The sequence below is a fragment of the Lagenorhynchus albirostris genome, chromosome 19 (genome assembly GCF_949774975.1).
Source record: "Lagenorhynchus albirostris chromosome 19, mLagAlb1.1, whole genome shotgun sequence".
Classification (NCBI taxonomy): Eukaryota; Metazoa; Chordata; class Mammalia; order Artiodactyla; family Delphinidae; genus Lagenorhynchus; species Lagenorhynchus albirostris.
This window is the reverse complement of record NC_083113.1, coordinates 27109558-27129161: the sequence shown is the minus strand read 5'-3', so window position 1 is coordinate 27129161 and position 19604 is coordinate 27109558. Positions and strand designations below refer to the sequence as shown.

General features: G+C 53.6%; 1 protein-coding gene across 6 annotated transcripts in view; it reads right to left on the bottom strand.

Moving 5' to 3' along the window:
- Positions 1–16151, bottom strand: part of ADCY7 (adenylate cyclase 7) — a 59435-nt gene extending 43284 nt beyond the window's left edge. For 3 of the 6 annotated variants that reach the window (XR_009537152.1, XM_060131382.1, XM_060131387.1), the window contains exons 1-2: positions 15909–16141; positions 11031–11099 (exon numbers count right to left, since the gene is read on the bottom strand). The gene's annotated coding sequence lies outside the window, so the exon portion shown is untranslated. Of the gene's footprint in view, positions 1–11030; positions 11100–15908 lie in introns of all 6 variants that reach the window. The other 3 variants (XM_060131384.1, XM_060131385.1, XM_060131383.1) reach the window with 3 other exon arrangements.
- Positions 16152–19604: the final 3453 nt, after the last annotated feature.

Genomic DNA, 19604 nt, shown 5'->3' with positions numbered 1-19604 from the left:
CCACTCTGCCTGCTCCCTCAGGGGGCCCTGGAACTTTCCCGGGCGAGTTAGTCACTGCCCTTGGCCTGGGCAATGGGATGTGGAAAGCTGCCTTCTGCTCAGTGCGATGTGCCCAGGACAGGAGGAGAGAGGTGAGGGACAGGCCACCGGCCACCCCTTCATGACCCCTGGTAATGGTGGGATGGCAAGTCATGGAAAATGCAAAGGGCTGGGTCATCCACCTCCCCGCTGAGGCAGGACTCGAGCACGGGTCCAAGAACACACGGCCCAGCTGGGGTGCGAGCCCTGACTCAGCCCAGCCACCCCGCAGCGGGGACAGGCAAGACCCTCCGCCAGGAAGGCTCCCCCGCACCAGCCCTCCCAAGCCACCCAGAGCCCCTGTTCAGCTGTGCTGCCCCCCACCAGCCTCCCCACCCAACCCCAGGCCTCGAACGCGGCGGCTCTCCGTGAGAGGTGGTGTGTGCAAGTGGACGCCCCCGGGGACCGACTCCCTGTGTGGCCCAGGACGAGATGGTGCCCTGCTGGCCTTGGGCTTCTCCTCCGTCAACTGGGGACAGACGACACTACCACACAGGGTGGCGGGGAGGCAGGGAATGGGTTAGACCAATAGTTACAAACTGTAAAGGAGGGTGCACATGCCCAAAGTGATGTCAAGTTGGGCCTCTGTCTCCTCTTGAGAAGCACCTCTGGCTTGTGTGGAAGCCCCACTCCTGCCCCGTTCCCCACCCCCTACCCCCGGCTCACTGCGCCAGCCCCCAGCCCCATAGGGCCCATAGGAAGACTGCCTCTCCCCAGACCCACTCCTGGCAAAGAGGCCCCGTGAGACCACCCTCACCCCCGACCCCTGGGAAAACGGCCGCCAGTAAACAGTCACTTCTTTTCGATGAATGACCACTGGCGACTTCCCTGCCAGAGCTCACACCTTCCCCACTGAGGGCAGAGAATGTGCACAACCTGAGCGTCCCCTCCCCTACACCAGGAGCCCCAGGAAAACTCCAGGGAGCCCAGGGCCCACCTGGAGCGGGGAGGTCCGCAGCCTGGTCAGAACGGAGGGCGCTCAGACGGGCCTTCCAGACTCCGCGCCCCGCTGGACGCCCGCACTTCCTGTGGAGCCAGTCCCACTATACTTCCTCTTAAGTCTACCCGTTTCATTTCTGTGTCTTCTTCGGCCTTGTCCAAGGCAAAAATACGTGCATGAAGTCACAGATCCAATGTCCTATTTCCAAATTTTTTTTCTGAAATGTATGAAAACGAATACCTACATGTGAAGCATGTTCACCCACGTCCAGGCTAAACCGTCCGAGGAGCAGGGTCCCCACCCCGAGAAACGCTGGTCTGGTCACCCCCTCACATCGTCCACCTGCACGTCTGTGGCAGAGAGCCGGTGACAGCCCACAGTCACACAGCCATTCCAGGCACCCGTCCAGGCCTTGCGGACCGCCGGTGACAGCCCACAGTCACACAGCCATTCCAGGCACCCGTCCAGGCCTTGCGGACCGGGGTTCTGTCTCCCAGAGGCCCAGCCCAGGCCTCTGCTTTCCCAACCCCCTCCCCTCCCCCTCCCCTCAGGGCTGGCCAGGAAGGAAGCCCCCAGGGCCAGCTGTCCTGAACCCCATGTGATGACACGGACAGGAGATGCCTGCTTCGCCCTGTGTCTGTGCACGTGTGTCTGGATGAGTGGGCAGAAAGACCCACTCCCCATGATCCACACTGGTGGTCCCGGGGCCTTGGGCTAGGAGGACTTGGAGGGAAAGAGAGGCTGTTCCATTTTCTTGAGGCATCTCGGTTCTTTGTCTCATGGGCACGCATCACTTTCAGGGTTTGGTTTTTGCTTATTCTTTTTCAATCTAACAACATAAATTCAGTTGCACTTCCCCAGTTAACTTTTACTTTCATTGAGAAAAGTAGTGTACTTGTAAATGTAAAATTACAACCCTGCAAAGAAACTCGGGCACCTGAGAGACAGTCACGGCAGTCTAGGTGGACCAAGCCAAATAAACACCACCACAGTCATAACAGCACCTTCCGGTCAGGCCGGGAAAAGCCGGTGACAAGGCATCTCCTTCTCGTCCAGAAGCCCCCCCACCTTGCCGCCTGCCCAGCAGCCTCCAAAGCCTCCCCTACCTCCAGTCCAGATCCTGTCCATCCGCTCCCAGGCTAGGCCCGCCTGGGGAGGAGGGGCGCTGCCCAGCGGTCCCCTCAGGCCCAGGCCACTAGGACACATGGTGCCCCAGCTCCCCTCCCCACATTACCTGGCTCTCCTCCAGGGCCCCTCGGCAGCTGGGCCAGGGTCAGGGCCAGCGTGGAAGTGGCCGCCGCCTGCCCCTCCTAGGCCAGTGTCCAGGCTCACACGTGTGAAGGCTCGTTCCACCAGCTACCTAATGAGAGTGAGTCACATCTGGGACCCACAGCTTCCTTCTCTGGCGGTGGGAGCAGCAGAAACCCTCACGTTCAACCCTCAGCTCAGGGCCTCTCGGGTGTGCAGTGGGGCTCTCCCAGCCACACAGAGCCCTCAACAGGAGGGGCAGAGCTGTCAGGCCAGGCTCCTGCCTCCAGTGACTTCATGGAAATTGGAAGCTTTAAGCTGGAACCATTTTCAAGAAGTAACAAACAAAACAAGGACCAAAAGCCTGCATGAGAAGCCCGGCGACAGCTTCTGAAGGCAGGGAGTAAACGCCTCCCTAATGAGCAATTAGAAGCAAGAGCGGCCTGGCAGGGAGCCGCATCCTGGCTCCGCCACTCACACAAGGCTCTGAGCCTCAGTTTCCCCACTGGGATCATGGGGTGCTCAGTGGTGAGGCAGGAGACTAGGAGGGACTGGGAAGCAGGGCGCACAGACCTCCCAAAACAGAGGGGGAAAGCACCTCCTGGTCCTCAGGGAGCCCTCTGAGCATGAGACATGGGGACCCGGGATCATCTTCCACCTTCTATCCTGACAGTAAACCCTACTGTTCAGTAACAAAGTAGGGAACGGTGTCCAATTTTCCCAGCTGGCACGTCCTGCCCTCCCCAGGTCTCCCTTCCAGCTCTTTCCTCAGAGGAAGCAGACTCTTCTCTGCTGACCTGCTGCACCCCGAGGCCCAGCCCCCCGGCACTTGACACCTCACCCCTCATACCAACTGCGAGGTCCCAGCAGGCGGGACCTGTGCACACAGGCTAACGCACCCAGGATCACTCTTTAAACACTGACAGCCTCATGAGGAGGTCCCGCTATTGTGCCCATTCTACAGAAGAGAAAACTGAGACTCAGGCTACCCACTTGCCCAAGCACACACAGCTTTAAAAAAAAAAAAAAAGGCAGAGCCAGAATTCAGACTCAGGTCTGTCTGACTCTATGGCCTAGGCTCTCTCAACCACTCACATCATGACCCTCCCCAGGAGCAAAGAAGGGCTTCCCTGGAGACAGGCTGATCCAGATCCCACTACGCCCTCCTTGGCAGGGGCCGTCGCCCGAGGTCTCCAAGCCCTGGCACTCGGTGCTCCCAAACCTGCCAGCGAAACTTCCCCAAAGGAGGGGCAACCGCGGGCTTTCTCAGCATCAGGCAGGGAAGACTGGTTTCTGTTCGCTAAGGTGCCAGGCGCAAAGCACAGCCCCACCCTCTCCTGTCCCACTCAGCAGCACCCGCCCTCCTCCCCGTGGGCAGGACTCCCTCTGGGCTGGGGACACAAGCGTGACTTGGACACAGCGTGCCCACCACCCATGACATGGCACAAAGATCTGGGAGAAGCGTCCGTGAAGGCAAGATATGTGGTCCGGAGCTCAGGGGAGAAAGACCTCACCCACCTGGGGGAGGTTCAGGGCCTCCCTGAAGAAGGGGACCCAAGAGAGGGTGCCCCAGGCCCGGGAGATGGCCCAGCCAATCCCTGACTGCTGCGTGGGAGCAATAGGCTGTAGACAGTGGCAAGGCTGTCAAATAGTGGGCAAGAAAGAATAAAACTGCAGCAGAAACAAGGCAGACACAGTTGGCAGTCGACCAAGAGACAAATAACACTGAGCTCTGAGCACATAGTTTGGCCCCATTTGACAAACCCAGATGTCAATCCCTTTCCCCTTGGGAAGAAACCCCACAGTACCCCAGCGTGTTTCAAACTCCAGGCAGATTTATGAGAGGGAGTGTGAGCACGGAAACCATCAATACTACAGTCACCACACCCCAGAGAGGGGTCTGAGCAATCAGGTCTGGCGATTCACCCCCAACCCAGTCCCTTGTCCCATGAATGTGGGATGAAGAGGCTGAGAGCTCTGCAAGCAGAGTCCCCATCAAGTGACCTTGGCCAAGTTACACGATCTTGGCCGCTCAAGGAGCCCATCTGTAAAGTCAGGACAACATCATCATCCAGCTCCTTGGGAGGCTGTGAGGGTTAGTGAGAAATGTGTATAAGGCACACAGTAAGTGCTCAGTTACAGCTGAAGACAAGGGAGGCTGGACAGAGGGCGCTCTCTCAGTTTTAAACCCTAGATCCTGGGCTTCCCTGGTGGCGCAGTGGTTGAGAGTCCGCCTGTCGATGCAGGGGACACGGGTTCGTGCCCCGGTCCGGGAGGATCCCACATGCCGCGGAGCCGCTGGGCCCGTGAGCCATGGCCGCTGAGCCTGCGCGTCCGGAGCCTGTGCTCCGCAACGGGAGAGGCCACAACAGTGAGAGGCCCGCGTACCGCAACAAAAAAACAAACAACAAAAAAGTAATAAACCCTAGATCCTGGCTCTACTGCACACCTGTCCTGTTCAAAGAACTTCCATGGCTTCACGGTACCTCCTGAGTCAAGTCCTGGCTCCTCCTCTCGGGCCTCCACACCCGGCCCAATTCGTCTTTCCATCCTGATCTCCTTTGACCCCATGATCCAGCTGCCTCACCCTGCTATACCTTGGCTCAAGCCTTTCTGCAACCAGGAATGGTCAAAATGCTACTCAACCTGCCAAGACAAGTACAAACGCCACCTCTTTCAGGAAGCAACGCCCCATCGTCACCTCCGCTGGGGCACAGTGCCACAGGCCTCTCCTTAGAGGACATACACTGTTCCCTTCCTTCTGTAGCATCCATTTTCACTTCTAGTAACAGCTCCCTATTCCTATGGAGAACCAGCCCTGCAGGGGTGGGCTCCTGATCAGTGTTCATTGAGGAACGGGCATGGGACTCACAATGTTGAATTCTGGGACTTTTGTTGGAACTAACTGGAAAAAGAAGATGCTCTCATTTCACTAGGCTGGGAGGATATGAACTGGAAGCTGCTGGGCTCATCTATGCCACAGTGGTAGTCAGCCTCCAATGACCCTTGCCTCCTGGTGTTCACGCCCTTGTATGGTGTCCTCCCACATTACCTGGGCGACCAACAAAATACTGCAGAAATCACATGTTTGACTTCTGAAGTCATGAAAAATACTTTGGCTTCCACCTTGCTGCCTCTTGGATTACTTCCTCTGGGGAGAAGCTAGCCAACGTGTCGTGAGACACTCAAGTAGCCCTGTGGTGAGGAACTGAGGCCTCCTGCCCACAGCCAGCACCAACCTGCCATCCATGTGACTGAGTCACCTCGGAAGCAGATCCTCCAGTCCCCATCAAGACTGGACTGATGCACTCTCACTGTAGCATCCCGACCTGATCAGGAGAGACAGGGGGGCACCTCTGCTCTTCCAGCAGACCCACCCATCCCCAGTACCAGGCACTTAGGAGGCCTTCACGACATCTCTGCCAAACTGATCTGCACCCAGAATCTCCTGACAAGAACATAAAGCAGAAACACAGAACCCACTCTGTGCAGACAGCAGCACTCCCCCTGCCTGGGAGGACAGAGCAGTCTGGCTCAGTACCGGTGTCAGGTCTGCTGGCCCCACTCCTCCAGGCCCCCAGTTCTTCCACGCTCTGGGCCAGGAGATCCCCAAGGAGACAGCCTCACCGAGGCAGGCACAGCCTTGGGGTCCCATCACTCACCCTCCTCCCAGAATGATTTTTCACACTGGGGGGGTGGGGTGCATTCCAATGCAGTGACTCACCTCTGGCCCCTCTGCCACCATCTCTTCCCAGTCGACTGCAAACTCAGGGATGTGCTAGGACCCCTTCCTTCCCCAGGCTGGGAACATATGGAGATGCTCTGGCGCACTCCTTCAGTCCAGAGAAGGGGCCGACTGAGGTCATGCAACCAGTTACAAGTTATAGGATGGAACAAAGGCCTTCACTCCTAATCAGTGGTGGTCCTAAGGGGTGAGATACAAAGCCACTCCAAAGAAACGCATGTGTTAATAAGTAAACAGCACCTTTGCAACCAAACTCAGCTCCCTTAGCCACTGCCCCTCCTATGCAGAAATCTAAATAGCTGCTGCTTGTCTCAGTTAGAATGCCAGACAAGGAAAAATGAACCACCCTGCATCATGTTGGTGGTACAGCCTGCCAGAGGGCAGGGGGCTGGCTCCCATGACCCCCATGGCCCCAGCCTCTGCCAGGCCTCGGGGACAGGGCTTTGGAGAAGGAAAGGGGCAGCCCAGGTCACAGTGTGTTGAGTAACTGCAGAGAATCCTAAAAGAACAGATGTGAAAGCAACTGCCCTGCCAACCAAAAGTCCTTATTTCCTTTGAAAAACTTGGCAGCTGGGCTACACCAGCGGCCGCCTGTCTTCCCCACACCCCGTCTGGTGTGAACTACTGATGGACAGGGAGGAAAACCATGACCCTCCCTACAGATCCTGGGAAGGAGGTTATGGAGGTGCCACGAGGCGAAAACAGACCTTTCATTCAACAATATCACAGATTTACGTATATTTTTTAACACAGAGGAAAATCCAGAAAAATATACTCCAAATCTTAGGAGTTATCGCTAGGTGATAAAATTTAGCACAGTTTTAATTGCATATTTTCTTATTTATGCCTGTTTTCCAATTTTCTCTAATGAAAATATACCTCCCATGTAATTAAAAGATAACAGGGAAAAGCAACTACTATGAAGAAAAAGCAGGAATAAGGAAAAACAATGGCCTGAGACTGGAAGGTCTCCACCCAATGCCAAACTCAGCACCACCTGTACCCAAGTGAAAATGGAAAGTTTTTATGATAATTTAAAATATTACTACCTTAGGGACTTCCCTGGTGATCCAGTGGTAAAGAATCCGCCTTCCAGTGCAGGGGACACAGGTTCGATCCCTGGTCAGGGAACTAAGATTCCACATGCCGGGGGGCAACTAAGCCAGCATGCCACAACTAGAGAGAGAAAACCCGCATGCCACAACTAGAGAGAAGCCCGCAGGCCACAACGAAGAGCCCGTGCCGCAACGGAAACATCCTGCGTGCCGCAACTAAAAATCCAACGCAGACAAAAAAAATAAAGAAAATAAATTTTAAAAAAAGCCACTGAAGATCACAAAAAGAGATTGAACCAGACAATGTGAGCCTCCCAGTAGAAGTTTGCAACCCCATTTCCAATGTGCTCTTGTGTGGAAAAAAAGTCAAAAGTAAATTAGATCAAGGCTCCAGATACAACTACCAATCTATAGGAGGTTCGGTGGATAAAAAACACATTAAGCATTATAGGAAGCAAAAAAAAAAAAACATGGCATGAGAGAGAGTGAATGAATATCAATCATACAGATGAAAGAAGACTTGAGAAATATATCAACCAATCTCATTACATAGACCTCATTTGGACGCTGATTTTAAAAAACGAAAATAATATATACATATTTTTTTTGACATTTACGAAACAATTGGAAATTTGAAAACAATACACTGCATGGATAGCTATGATCTTAAAGAATATTGATAAGTTTTAGGTGTGGTAATAATACTCTGGGGTTTTTTTGTTTTGTTTTGTTTTTCTACTCCTTCTCCTTTAGGAATAGTTCCTCGGTATTGCAGGTTCAGTTCCAGATCACTGCAATAAAGCAAATATTGCAATAAAGTGAGTCACACGAATTTTTTTGGTTTCCTAATGCATATAAATGTTATGTTGACACTGTACTGTAGTCTGTTAAGTGTGCAATACCATTATGTCTAAACAATGTACATATCTTAATTTTAAAAGACTTTATTGCTAAAAAATGCTAAAGATCATCTGACAGGGCAAGGTGGCCACAAGCCTCCAATTTATAATAAAAAAGAAACACGATACCTGCAAAGCACAATAAAACGACGTATGCCCGAACTACAATTTTTACAGATGAAGTGATATGAGGTCTGAAGGAGGGAAGTGTGTGGGAGGAGAGATGACTCCAGGTTAGCCAAGAGCTGGAAACCGTGGCATCTAGGGGTTGAGTATATGGGGGTGGACATGCTATTCTGTCTTCCTTTGTGGGTGTTTAATTTTTCCATAATGGAATGTTGAAACACTGTCACTGTAAGAGCTCTGGCGTCTGTTGTCTCATTTGCGTCTCACTTGGTGAAGGCGACATGTTCAGCCCCTTCCTACAGATGAGGAATGCCCCCCACCCTGCCCCCAGGGAGTCTCAGAGCCAGTAACACAGAATCAGCCTCAGCCCTGCTCCCGACTGGGAGGGGTGGATGCACTCTCAGCCTGAAGCCTGAGCAGGGCAGAGACGCCCCCAGGCCCCTCTGCGGTAGCACAGGAGGCTGCAGGGCTGCAGGCTCCACCGTCATGTACTAGCCTGGAGCAGCGGCCACCTTCTCCTTCGCCTCCACCTCCACCCAACTCCCGCACAGGAGCTTAAAGGCTTCCAGTACCAGCCTGGACGGCGGCATCTTAACCCCTTTTCTGGCAAAGCCCTCCGGTGGGAACCCCTCCCCGTCGCATCCTCTGACCGCAAAGCAGTTAACCAGGGGAGTGGGGCACCCAGGACCTCCACGCCTGCAGACACGGCCCAACCACAAACCTGCATCCAGTCTGCAGTGCCACAAACCCTACAGAAAATAATCCCCAGTGTGTACGAAGACTTAACTTACGGACTACTTAGCGCTGTGAGCTAACTGCAAAAATACTGGAAAAAACCCTAAATGTCCAGCAATAAGGTACAGAGAAAATCAACCAGGGTTCCTAGTATACCAAATGTTGGAGCGGGCCTGATATGTGTCTGAGAACTCCAGCAACTCCACTCCCAAAGCCTGGGGGCAAGCAGGACAGACACAGTAAGAAATGTTGTAATGCTTTTTTTTTTTCTTGTCACATGCTTAAAAAAAAAAAAAAACCCAAATCAAGAAATCGTCTGGAAAGACGTACACCAATACACTAATAGGTTACATTAATGGGTACAGATTCTGGCTTTTCTCCCCACTTTTTTTTTTTTTTTTGCAGTACGCAGGCCTCTCACTGTTGTGGCCTCTCCCGTTGCGGAGCACAGGCTCCGGACGCGCAGGCTCAGCGGCCATGGCTCACGGGCCCAGCCGCTCCGCGGCATGTGGGATCTTCCCAGACCGGGGTACGAACCCGTGTCCCCTGCATCGGCAGGCGGACTCCCAACCACTGCGCCACCAGGGAAGCCCATCCCCACTTTACTGCTTAGGTTTTATGATTTTTTAGTAATAAGTGTGAATTATTTGGGTAATTAACACAAAATTCAAGCCATTTGAAAATAAAAAATGAGCTGACCTTCTCCTCCTCCCCAGGAATGCTGCTCAGTCTTGGCCCAGGAGGCAGAAGTTGCCTGGCTGTGGGACTTCTCAAGGCCACACGGCCTCTCTGAGCCTCAGCTTCCCCATCTGTCAGACACCAAATCCACCAAGTGAGCTCTTCCCACCTCCTCACAGAGCCTGTTCCCTCCTGTGTGAGATGGGTACAGTAAGGCACACCCACAAGGCCACATAAACACCACCTGCCTAGCCTCCCCTCCCCCACTGCCCGTGGACTGGTGCCCTCATTTCCAGCCTTTGCTCATTCCTCTGCCTCTTGGGCACCTGCTGACTCTACACCCAGCGTGGTGGGGAACCAGGGGCATCAGAGGCCGAACGTGGAATGAAACAATCCCCACGACCACACCCCCAGATCTCCAGCTGCTCGAGGCTGACAGGCTAGCCCCTCCAGCCCTCTGACCACCCTCCAGGAAGGCGGAATAGCCCCGATTTACAGAGAAAGAACCAGAAACTCAGAGAAAAGAAATAACCACCCATCTACATATACCAAACCAAGATGAAGACTGCAGCCTGGGGGCCCTTCTGTGAGCTCCTCCTACACCCTCCTCATGGGGTATCAGCAAACCATCCTGTGCCCTTTCTGAAGAGCCAGGCGCACTGCTTAGGGCCACGGGCAGGACCGAGGGAAGACGAGGAACGTCATAGGACACACCAGGCTGGAGCCACAAAACTTCCGGCACCTCCTCCTATCCGGCCCCCCAGCCCCCCTCCACACAGCTGATAGGCGCTCAAGTGTAGGTTGAGCAAAGGACATGCAATGCTGCACCCTCTGGCTGGAGGAGCAGGTGGGCGGAGGGGAGAACCCAAGGTGGGGCATCAGGAGGGAAGGGAAGAACCCAAGCCTTGGCCTGGAGCCCTGGGATCAGGCGTACAATGGCACTCTCCCAGAGGCGCAAACTCAGAGCCCCCAGAGATCAGACGGGACATCAACCAGAGATGCCAGCTGGCTGGCTGGGGACTAGGGTAAACTGGAGGCCCAAGCTCTGTGTAAAGAGAAGCTGTGTAAAGAGCTTCAGCCAGTAGCTGCCACAAAGGAATGTGGCGAGTGTTGCAAGCCTTCTGAGTTATCAAAGGAAATCAGAAATCTGGGTTTTTACAGAAACAGACTCACAGACGTAGAAAACAAACTCACTGGTTACCAAAGAGGAAAGGGGGGGTGGGGTGGGTGGATAAACTAGGGGTATGCGACTAACAGATACACACTACTGTACATAAAATAAACAACAAGGATTTACTGCATAGCACAAGGAACTATATTCAACACCTTATAATCATCTATAATGAAAATAATCTGAAAAATATGTATTTTTTTAAATTATATATATATAATTACATATAGATAACAATATATATACATTACATATATATAACTGAAAAAAAAGAAATTGGTTTTTTTTTACATAAAATCTCATGGTTGCAGATGCTGGCGATGAATCCAAAATAAATTTTAAGCAGTTCTCCTACCAGTGCTCTGGACTCACTGCTGTGTGGCCCTGAGCAAACCACTTAACCTCTTTGGGCTTCAACTGTCATCTGTAAAGTGGAAAAATAACACAGGGTATTGTGACAATGAAGTAAGACAAAGACAAAGATGTATACTTTGTCCATATTAATGATAACAAAAAGCAACACTAACCATAACAGCTAATGTTCAGGGAGTGTGAGGCACTGTTCTAAGTAACATCAGTTAATGTCATTTCATTCATACTATTAGATAGGCATTTTTTTGAACTGTGTATTTTGAAACAGTTTCAAACTTTCAGAAAAGTTAGATGAAAACTACAAAGAACTCTCCTATACTTTAATTCATATTTGCCTATTTGTACCATTTTGTCTCACTTTCTTTACTATCTGTCTATACATATGTTTCTCTTTAATATTTGAGAGTGGTTTGCCTATACCGTGAGCCTCTACCCCTAAATACTTTAGTGCATGTTTCTTAAGAACAAGGACCAATATAGTTATCAGGTCATTTAATATTGACACACTACTTTAATCTACAGTCCATATCCAGTTTCATCAGCTGTCCTAATAATGTCCTTTATGTAATTCTTTTCAGCCCAGGTTCACATAACTGCATTTGGTTGTCACGTCACTTTGGTCTCTTTTAATCTGGAACTGTTCCTGGCTTTTGAGATAAGTAGTCTTACTCTGTCTCCATTTTATAGATAAGAAACTGAAGCTCAGAGAGGTTGAAGCCCCTGCCCAAAGTCACACAGCTAGGAAATGTTGAGCTTGGACTCAAGCCCAAGAGGTTCCCTCCAGAGCCTGTGTTCTTGTCCTCCAAGCATAAAAGCTTGCAAATAGTAACTTTTATTGTTAATAACTGAAAACAGTGGTTCCCTCTGCAAACAGGTGGATGGCTGATCACAGCCACCTCACTCAGCAGGTGGTCATTAACTGAAGGGGTGGCCTCCTGTGCACACACTGGCTGGACCTCCTGCTGCCAGCTCCCCACACTTGGCAATGGCCCTGGCCCAAGGCCCACCACCCCACCCTGTGGGGCCCCATTTAGCTCCCTCTATACAAGCTGGACGGTGGAGAGCTGGAGGGGCCCACAGCTCCTACCTTGCTTTTTCCCCCTCTTAAAGTGACAGTCCAGGTACAAATGCCCATGTCCCAAAATCAGAGCAAGGCAAATACCCCAGGGACAGAGCCTGAAGTCAAAAGGGCCCTCAGGCCATGTCCCTGACCCACAGAGCACCAGACTGAAGGGGACCCCTGAGGTCAGTTGTCCAAGAGGGGGCTGAGCACATCCTAAGACACATGACGGAGTTGCACTGGAGAGAAGGGTTTATAGGGAGAAGGAATAGCAAAAGGAAGGGCTGGAGGTGGGAGCGGAGCTCTCGCAGCAAGGACTCAGGACTCCAGGGCATCACGCAGCCTGTGTTGCGTGCAAAGAGGACCAGGAGGCTGTGGGCTGATCCCACAAACTCAGCTTCCTCGGGGAGGACCCACGTGGATGTGGACTTGTCCACTCTTCTCTGGCCAAAGTCCCTACCCCCAATTCCAACCTAGGCCGGGCAGCATCAGCTTAAAAAACCACTCGCTTTGGTTCCCAGATGGGTGTGGCTCAGGGCCTGGAAGCTGCCACCAACCTTGCCTCCATCACCTCTAGCTCTTGCCCACCCACCAGCTAGGCCCCATCAGATAGCTCTCCAACAGTTGGTCGTGAGCCACAAATACCAGCAGACTCGCAGTGGGAGAGGCAACACTGTCAACAAGAAGTTTGCAACTTCTGCCTGAGCTCCAGGCCATTCTGTAGACTAATTTGTGCTGAAATATCTCAAAATCCTGGGACCTTCCCTTTGGATGCCCTATTAAATTCGGAAGTTTACCGACCTCACCTGCAAACCCAATTCCAAGTTTCAGAAGCAGAACAGCTCTTGAAAATTTTCCAGAACAAACAAAAAACGGAATAGTTTTGCTTTTCTTCTTCATTGTAGACAATTTTGAAAATACAGAAGGCATGAAGAAATAAGAAAATGACCTATCGACAAACTCTCCCAAAGATATCACAATGAAGACCCCTCCGCCCATCCTTCTAGTGTACAGGCCGGCCTGCCTGCTCTGTGAGCCTCTCTCTACAGAGGTGTTTGGGGTCAAGGTGCAACCACTCTGTCGCCCCTATTGGCAGGGGGCAGGGACCACGCCTAACTCGCTTTTCTGCCTCCTACCAGGGCAGGCCAGTCGAGGCTCCCTTGCTGGAGTTAGCCACAGAGGCAACATAAGCCGTTATCCCCCCATTAGCAGTCCCTTTGAGCCCAGCTGCAGAGGAAGGGGATCCAAGAGGTGAGGTCAGCAGCGAAGTCCAGAGCATCTCCTGGTAAGCAGGAGGAACAGGAGGAAGAGAGGTGGGCAGGTAGGTGGGCAGGCAATGTGCTCTACCCTTGAGGGGGATTTAATGCTCTCACTTAAGACTGCCTGCTGGGATGGGATCAGGCTCCCAATGGGTACTTAGTCAGACTCCACCAGAACCAGGCCAAAACAGGATGGGAAGACCAGAAGGCCAGGCCCTAGTCCCCACTCCAGGCCTAACTTGCTACAAGACCTTCAAGGACTTCAGCTTTCCCACCCATAAATGGTGCTCGTCATTCTGTTCCTAACAGGATCAAACGGTACAAGGGACATGCCATGGCTTTGTAAGCCATCTGGCCTGAGAAATTGGAACTCCCCCACCTCTTTCAGCCTTCCTCCATAAAAGGCCCAAGAGCAACCGCTCTCAAAAGCCCAAGGGCATCGAGGGCTGAGGAAGAAGACCCAGCCTCTGAGGATCCCAAACATTCAGCACTGGGGGAGGCAGCTCCAAAGGTCACCCTGTGGACCCAACTCCATGCCCCGGACCCAGCTGGCCACCCCTGTGGGGCTTCCTCACTACACTGGGGATCTGCCCCTATAGCTCCAGGTCCACAGCGGGACACGCTCACCTCTCCTAGGAGGGCACCTGCCCACGTGTGAGAGCGGTGACTGATTGAGTGCCAGAGGCCCTCATCTCCGAGCCCAAAGCCCCAACCTGCCAAGTGCCCTCAGCCTCACGCCCTGAGACCACTGCAGTCCTGCTGGTCATTCGTTCGTTCATTCATTCATTCATGCGTCTGTTGACCATCATCCTGGACCAGGTCTGAGGAGGCTTCAGCAAGCAATGAGGGCCCTGAACCTAAGGCCAGTCCAGATCTGGCCATTCCAGGCACAGCCTAACCACCAAGGGCACCAGTGGTCCTCACCTTAAAGGCTCCACTTCTAGTGAAAGGGCCCAAACTCTCATTTTCCAGCTCTGGCTCTGGGACTCAGAAAGAACACGAATTCTTCGCCTTTGAGGAAGGGGACCCGAGATATACACCAGGAGAGAGAACAACTCCAGCCCACACTGAGAAAGGCTCCATCGTCTCACCCCCAAGCAGAGATGGTTACCATGCCGTTCGCGTAAAAGGGTAGGTTTCGGGAGTGTCCCAGTGGGGACGCAAGCCAGAGCAAACGCCTCACCGGCTCTCCCATCTACACACCGCCCCCCTTAACTGGTGAGGCGTCCTGCTCACTGTGGCTGTGACTGGACTGCTTCCAACCCCAGGCCGTAGTCTTGCCCTTACCTGAGCCTTCTGCCTTCGAGTTATTTTTTACTTTAAACAGACCATATTGACCCTCCTGGGGCCCCTGCCTTGCCTGAGTCTGAGAAACCTGAAAAACCAGCCCCTCTTTTTACCATCACAAGCCAGTGGGCGTTCCAACAGAGTGGTCGGAGCGCGCCAGACCCAGGGGGGACGCAGAGCCATGTCCCTCAGTGAGGTCTCAGTCTTGTCATCCGGGAAGTGGGGTTGGGCCCCAGTTCCTGCGCTGAGGTCCTATGTGGGAAACGTCTCCCCGCAGTGTCTGAGCGAGGGGGCATCTGAGAAGACCCACCCCAAGCTTGGGCCAGAGAAAGAGCAAGGCCGGGGAACGGGGCGGGTGCGGTTCCGCGGGGCGGGGGAAGGGGGCAGTCGGCCGACCCCGCGCCTCTCCCCGGCACCCGAGGCCCGGGAAGGCGGGCCGAGCGAGGGGCCCGGCTGCAGCCGCCCACGCCCACCCCTCCGCTCGGGTGCTGCCTGGCGGGCGAGCAACGAAAAAGCCGCAGACGCCCCCCACGCCGAGGCCCTGCCACGCGGGGGTCCAAGGACCTGGCCGGCGGGCGGGTCCCCAGGCCCCGAGCCGCGGCGCGCGCCCCCTCGGTCCGGCCCGCCCGCCGCGCCTTTCCCCGCCACGGCCGTCCGGACCGCGCTCACCTGCCGCCGTCGTCGCCGCCGCCGCCGCCCCGCTCCTGCGCCGGCCGTCGCCGCCGCCGCCGCCGCCCGAGTGGGCGCGCCGCCGCGGGCGGGATCGGGCTGTGCGGGCGGGGTCGGCGGAGAGGCCGCAGGCGCCCCCCGCTGGCCGCCCGGCCCAGCCCGGAGCTCCGGGCCCCGGGCCCCGCGGCCGGGAGGGAGGGCGGCTCCAACGCCCCGGCCCCCATTCGGGCGCCGCGTGCCGCCACCCTACTCGGTTTTCACCAGAAACGCGGAAAATGCACAAGCATCCCACAGCCGCCGCCCGCCTTCCCACGCGGGTGTGGGAGCGAGCGGCCAGGCACCCTCGGAACGTGAGCAGAAAACAAAACCTTTTCAAAACACATTCTCTAACTCAAGGCCACGCACGTGTTTGGACGCGCCAGGTGCAGCCCCAGCCCCAGAGGAAAACACTTTCTAGCAAATTCTTTCAGCTGTTTCTGCTCCAGATTCCCATCCCACCCCCACCAGTAACGCCGTTTCTAGAAGGACCCATGGACTGTGGTCTAGTGCCCTCCTGCCAAGATGAGGGAAACTAGTCGAAACCTACTGTCTCACTCAGGCCTTAAACTCCTAGGGGTCCGGAGGCGGGAGCTGCCCCAGCACCCGCGAGATTCAGCCCTTTATTGACCTTCTTCTCGGGCACCAGGAAGACCAAGCTCGCTTCAGAAAGTAGTTGTCCTCAGAAAGCAGGTGCCGAACCTCGTCGTGATCCCACTCACCGCTGCCTACAACCCAGGTGAGGCCCCAGAGCTGGCAGCAAAAAAATCTGTCCTGTTTCCGAGGAACCCAGGCTGGGAGAACAAGAAATCCCTCCTCTGAGTCACCACTGGGAGGGACAAAGGAGGCTGACTGAAGGGGTAATCAAGAGGAGGAGGCATTTAACTCATACACCTGCATGAGTTTCTCCCTTCCCACTTGTCCGGAGCGCCCTTATGCCCACCGTGGAATCCCGAGGCTCCCACTTTGCTGAGAGGAATCACGTGAGCATCTGTTGTACCCATTTCTCAGGTCCAACCTCAGAGGTCAGAGCCCCACAGGAAAGATTACTGGGAATCTGCAGTTTAACGAGCCCCCAGGTGATCCTATGAGAAGCAGGTTCATGAACCCTGGTCTACTTGGGACCCTGTGGTGGAATCCTGGAGCAAGTTACCACAGCTTACTCCAGGGGGAAGAGACCCTGGATGTGTCACAGCCTTGACCCTGCAGTGGGCCTAGAACCCAGCCCAGAGCCCACCTACTTTGGAACTATTATGAGGAATCAGATGATGGGATGCTGGAAGGTGAACATCTGATTTCCATTCCAGATGGAAGGTGGGAAGATCCCAGCTGAAACGTCTGTCCTCAGCAGCAAGCCCTCCCTGGTTCCCTGGAGACTGGTCAGGCACCTCCTTGGGCTCCCACAGCCTCTGGGTGTCCAGACAGTGGCCCTTGGCCCTCTAGGCTGGAGCCCTGGTGCGGTCACTGCTGCTTCCCGAGGGCTCACAGGGGAAGGTCTTCCCAGCTGCTGGGACTTCCCCCCACAGGAAATGGGAAGCCCTGCAGTGCGCAAGATGGTGGGCACACCTCATGCTCAGCAGAGCTGACTTGGGAGCTGTGCCTGCCTACCTCCTGCAGCCCTTCCTCCTCAACCACCCAGGAAGTCAGGGAACCCACCTGTTTAACCCCAAGGCCTCAAGAACCGTGTGTGTCTCAGCCCCGCAGCAGTGCGTTCTGCCGTGTGAGGTCAGCCCTGGAGAGTGAGGTGGAGCCCTGGGCATGGGATGGCCCAGTTGGGGCTTGCTCTCAGCTGTCTCCCTCCATTGGCCTCTCCATGCAGAGCGCTAGAAGCCTTCTGCCCTTCGTGATGTTGCGGGGCGGGGGGGCGGGGAGCTATGCTATGATTTCCCACCCTGTTGTGTGTGTCATCTTTATGCGACTCTGTGACCAACTCTCTTGACAGCGAACAGAAAAGCAGAGCCAGAGAAAGTGAGTTAAGCATGATGCCTGCAAAAGCGTTTGCCATGAACTGCCAGGATAGCTCCATCACCCCATCAGTGCTGTGGTCACCTCAGTGGCAGTCACCTCCTTGCATACTCAGTCCTCAGTCAGTGATTCTCAAACTACAGCCAGCATGAGAATCGCCCAGAGGCCTGGTGAAAACACACCCTGCCGGGCCCCGCTTCGAGTTTCTGATGCAGCAGGTCTGGCAATGGCTACCAAGAGTTTTACCTTCTACCCAGCTCCCAGGTGATTCCAATGCTGCTGGCCCTCAGGCCAGCCTGTGTAGCAAGGCTCTAAGGCACTGGTCTCCAAATACGGTTGGATCCTATTCCCAGAGATTCTGATCCTGGGGTAGGTCTGCGAATATGCATTACTGAAAAGCCCAGAGTGAGTTTAGTTCATGACGAAGACGGCACTTGAAATCAGAAAGGGAAGGAAGAGCTCCTTCAATCCAGTGCTGAATTGGCTACCGTGGAGGCAAAACTATTAGAAAGCACCTCAGTAACAACAACGGTCAACCAATAGAATCAGATCTTTGTGTATGAAAACAAACCTTATAAAAGAAGATATTTTAGTAATTTTGGAGTGGACAAGTCTGCACAGGAAATCAAATCCACACTGAAGGGCTGCAGTTAAAAGTTGAACGTCTCTCTCCAGGTGAGGGGTCTCCAAATGTCCACATCGAGTATGTTTGTGATGTTAATTATCCACTGTGTTGAAAACCTCCAGAGCACGTCTGTCTGAAGAGTCCCTCATTAACTGCCCCAGGGACAGAGTCCCCCATGGAGGGCCAGCATCTGCCGCTAGAAAACCGTCAGCATTTGTTGCCTGAATGAATTTCTGTGGTAGGCAACAGTTCAGGGGCCTTGATTCACTTGTGTAGGGAGAAGATTCAAAAACCTAAAATAAATCACTACAATGGAAGCTGTGATTTGCTTATCTCAGTAAACTCAACCCTTCTCTTTATCAGGCCAAGCAGGAGAGCATGCCAAGTTGGTGCTTTTGTCATTGCAGTCCTGGTACAACTTCTTCACTCGTCACTACGTGAAGCCGCGTTAGCCTTCCCAGCCGGATGGTCCTTGTCACTTACCGCTAAGGAAGAAGGAGCTTTCTTCTTGCCCTCACTCCCCCGAGTAGCACTTGTCGTGGACAGGTGTTCTTTGGGTACCTGTGGAATGGGCTATGCAGCTATCGATTTTTAATTAGAAAGGGGATATGTACTTCACAGTAGAAAAATGAAACAATCCGAAGGTATGAAGGATTGGAAATCTGTCCTCTCCTTCATGCCACTCCCTGAGAGAATTGACTCTCAAGGCTTGGGATATATTCTTTCTATACCCTTCTCCTTGGCAACCCAATTTTACGTTAGAAAACTCACCAGATTAAATCATTAGGCTGTATACCTTAAACTTATACAGTGCTGTAGGTCAGTTGTATCTCAATAAAATTAGGGGGGAACAATGGTCAGAAAAGATGGTGGACTGAACCCGTTATCTACTCCTGCTGCCTCCTTACACCTACTAAAACAGCAATGAAGGGATTTTTTAAGGCCCATAAAAATGAAGAGAATGAGAGGGGAAGTAAAGAGTACAAACTTGGAGGGTGGAAAGCAGATGGACCAGTGGTACTGACTTGGCAGACACAAGAAACTGAATCACCCACTGGCAGTTGGGAAAGACTCAATCCCAGTTATACTGGAGTAAGCTCCAAAGTCTCCGAAAGTGGAAGTGCTGGGTATCTCAGGAAGCAAGGTAGAGCTCAAGTAAAGAAGGTAGGTTGAAAACCTAAGAAGCAATTAAGAGTGCCAGTCTCTCCCCCACCCCTGACTACCACCGCCCAGCTGAGTACCCCTCCCCAGGCAAGCAGAAATCTGCAGGGTTTTTCTCTAGAAAAGCTAAAATAGTCTCTGGATTGGACCACACTAAGCCCAGCTGTGGGAAGAGAGAAACTTAAAGGGCACATTTATACGGGAAGCTGAGACATACCCCGCCCCAAGCCAGCCCTCTTCTCCACTCAGCTAGTCCCAGGGTGTTGGCAGCCAGACCATTACCCCCAGGCTGGAGGGATTCCCTGGGGAACCCCTGAAGATCCTCTCCTCACCGCCATCAAGCCTGATCACCCTGAGAGAAGCACACAGCTGGCTGCCACACTGAGTGCAGAGCTTCCCACGAGCTTGTTAGGCCCCATTCTTACACATGTGCAGGCAAGCAGAAGACATCAGGAATCCGAGGAAAGCCTCTAACCCAAGAAAGCAGAGTCCAAG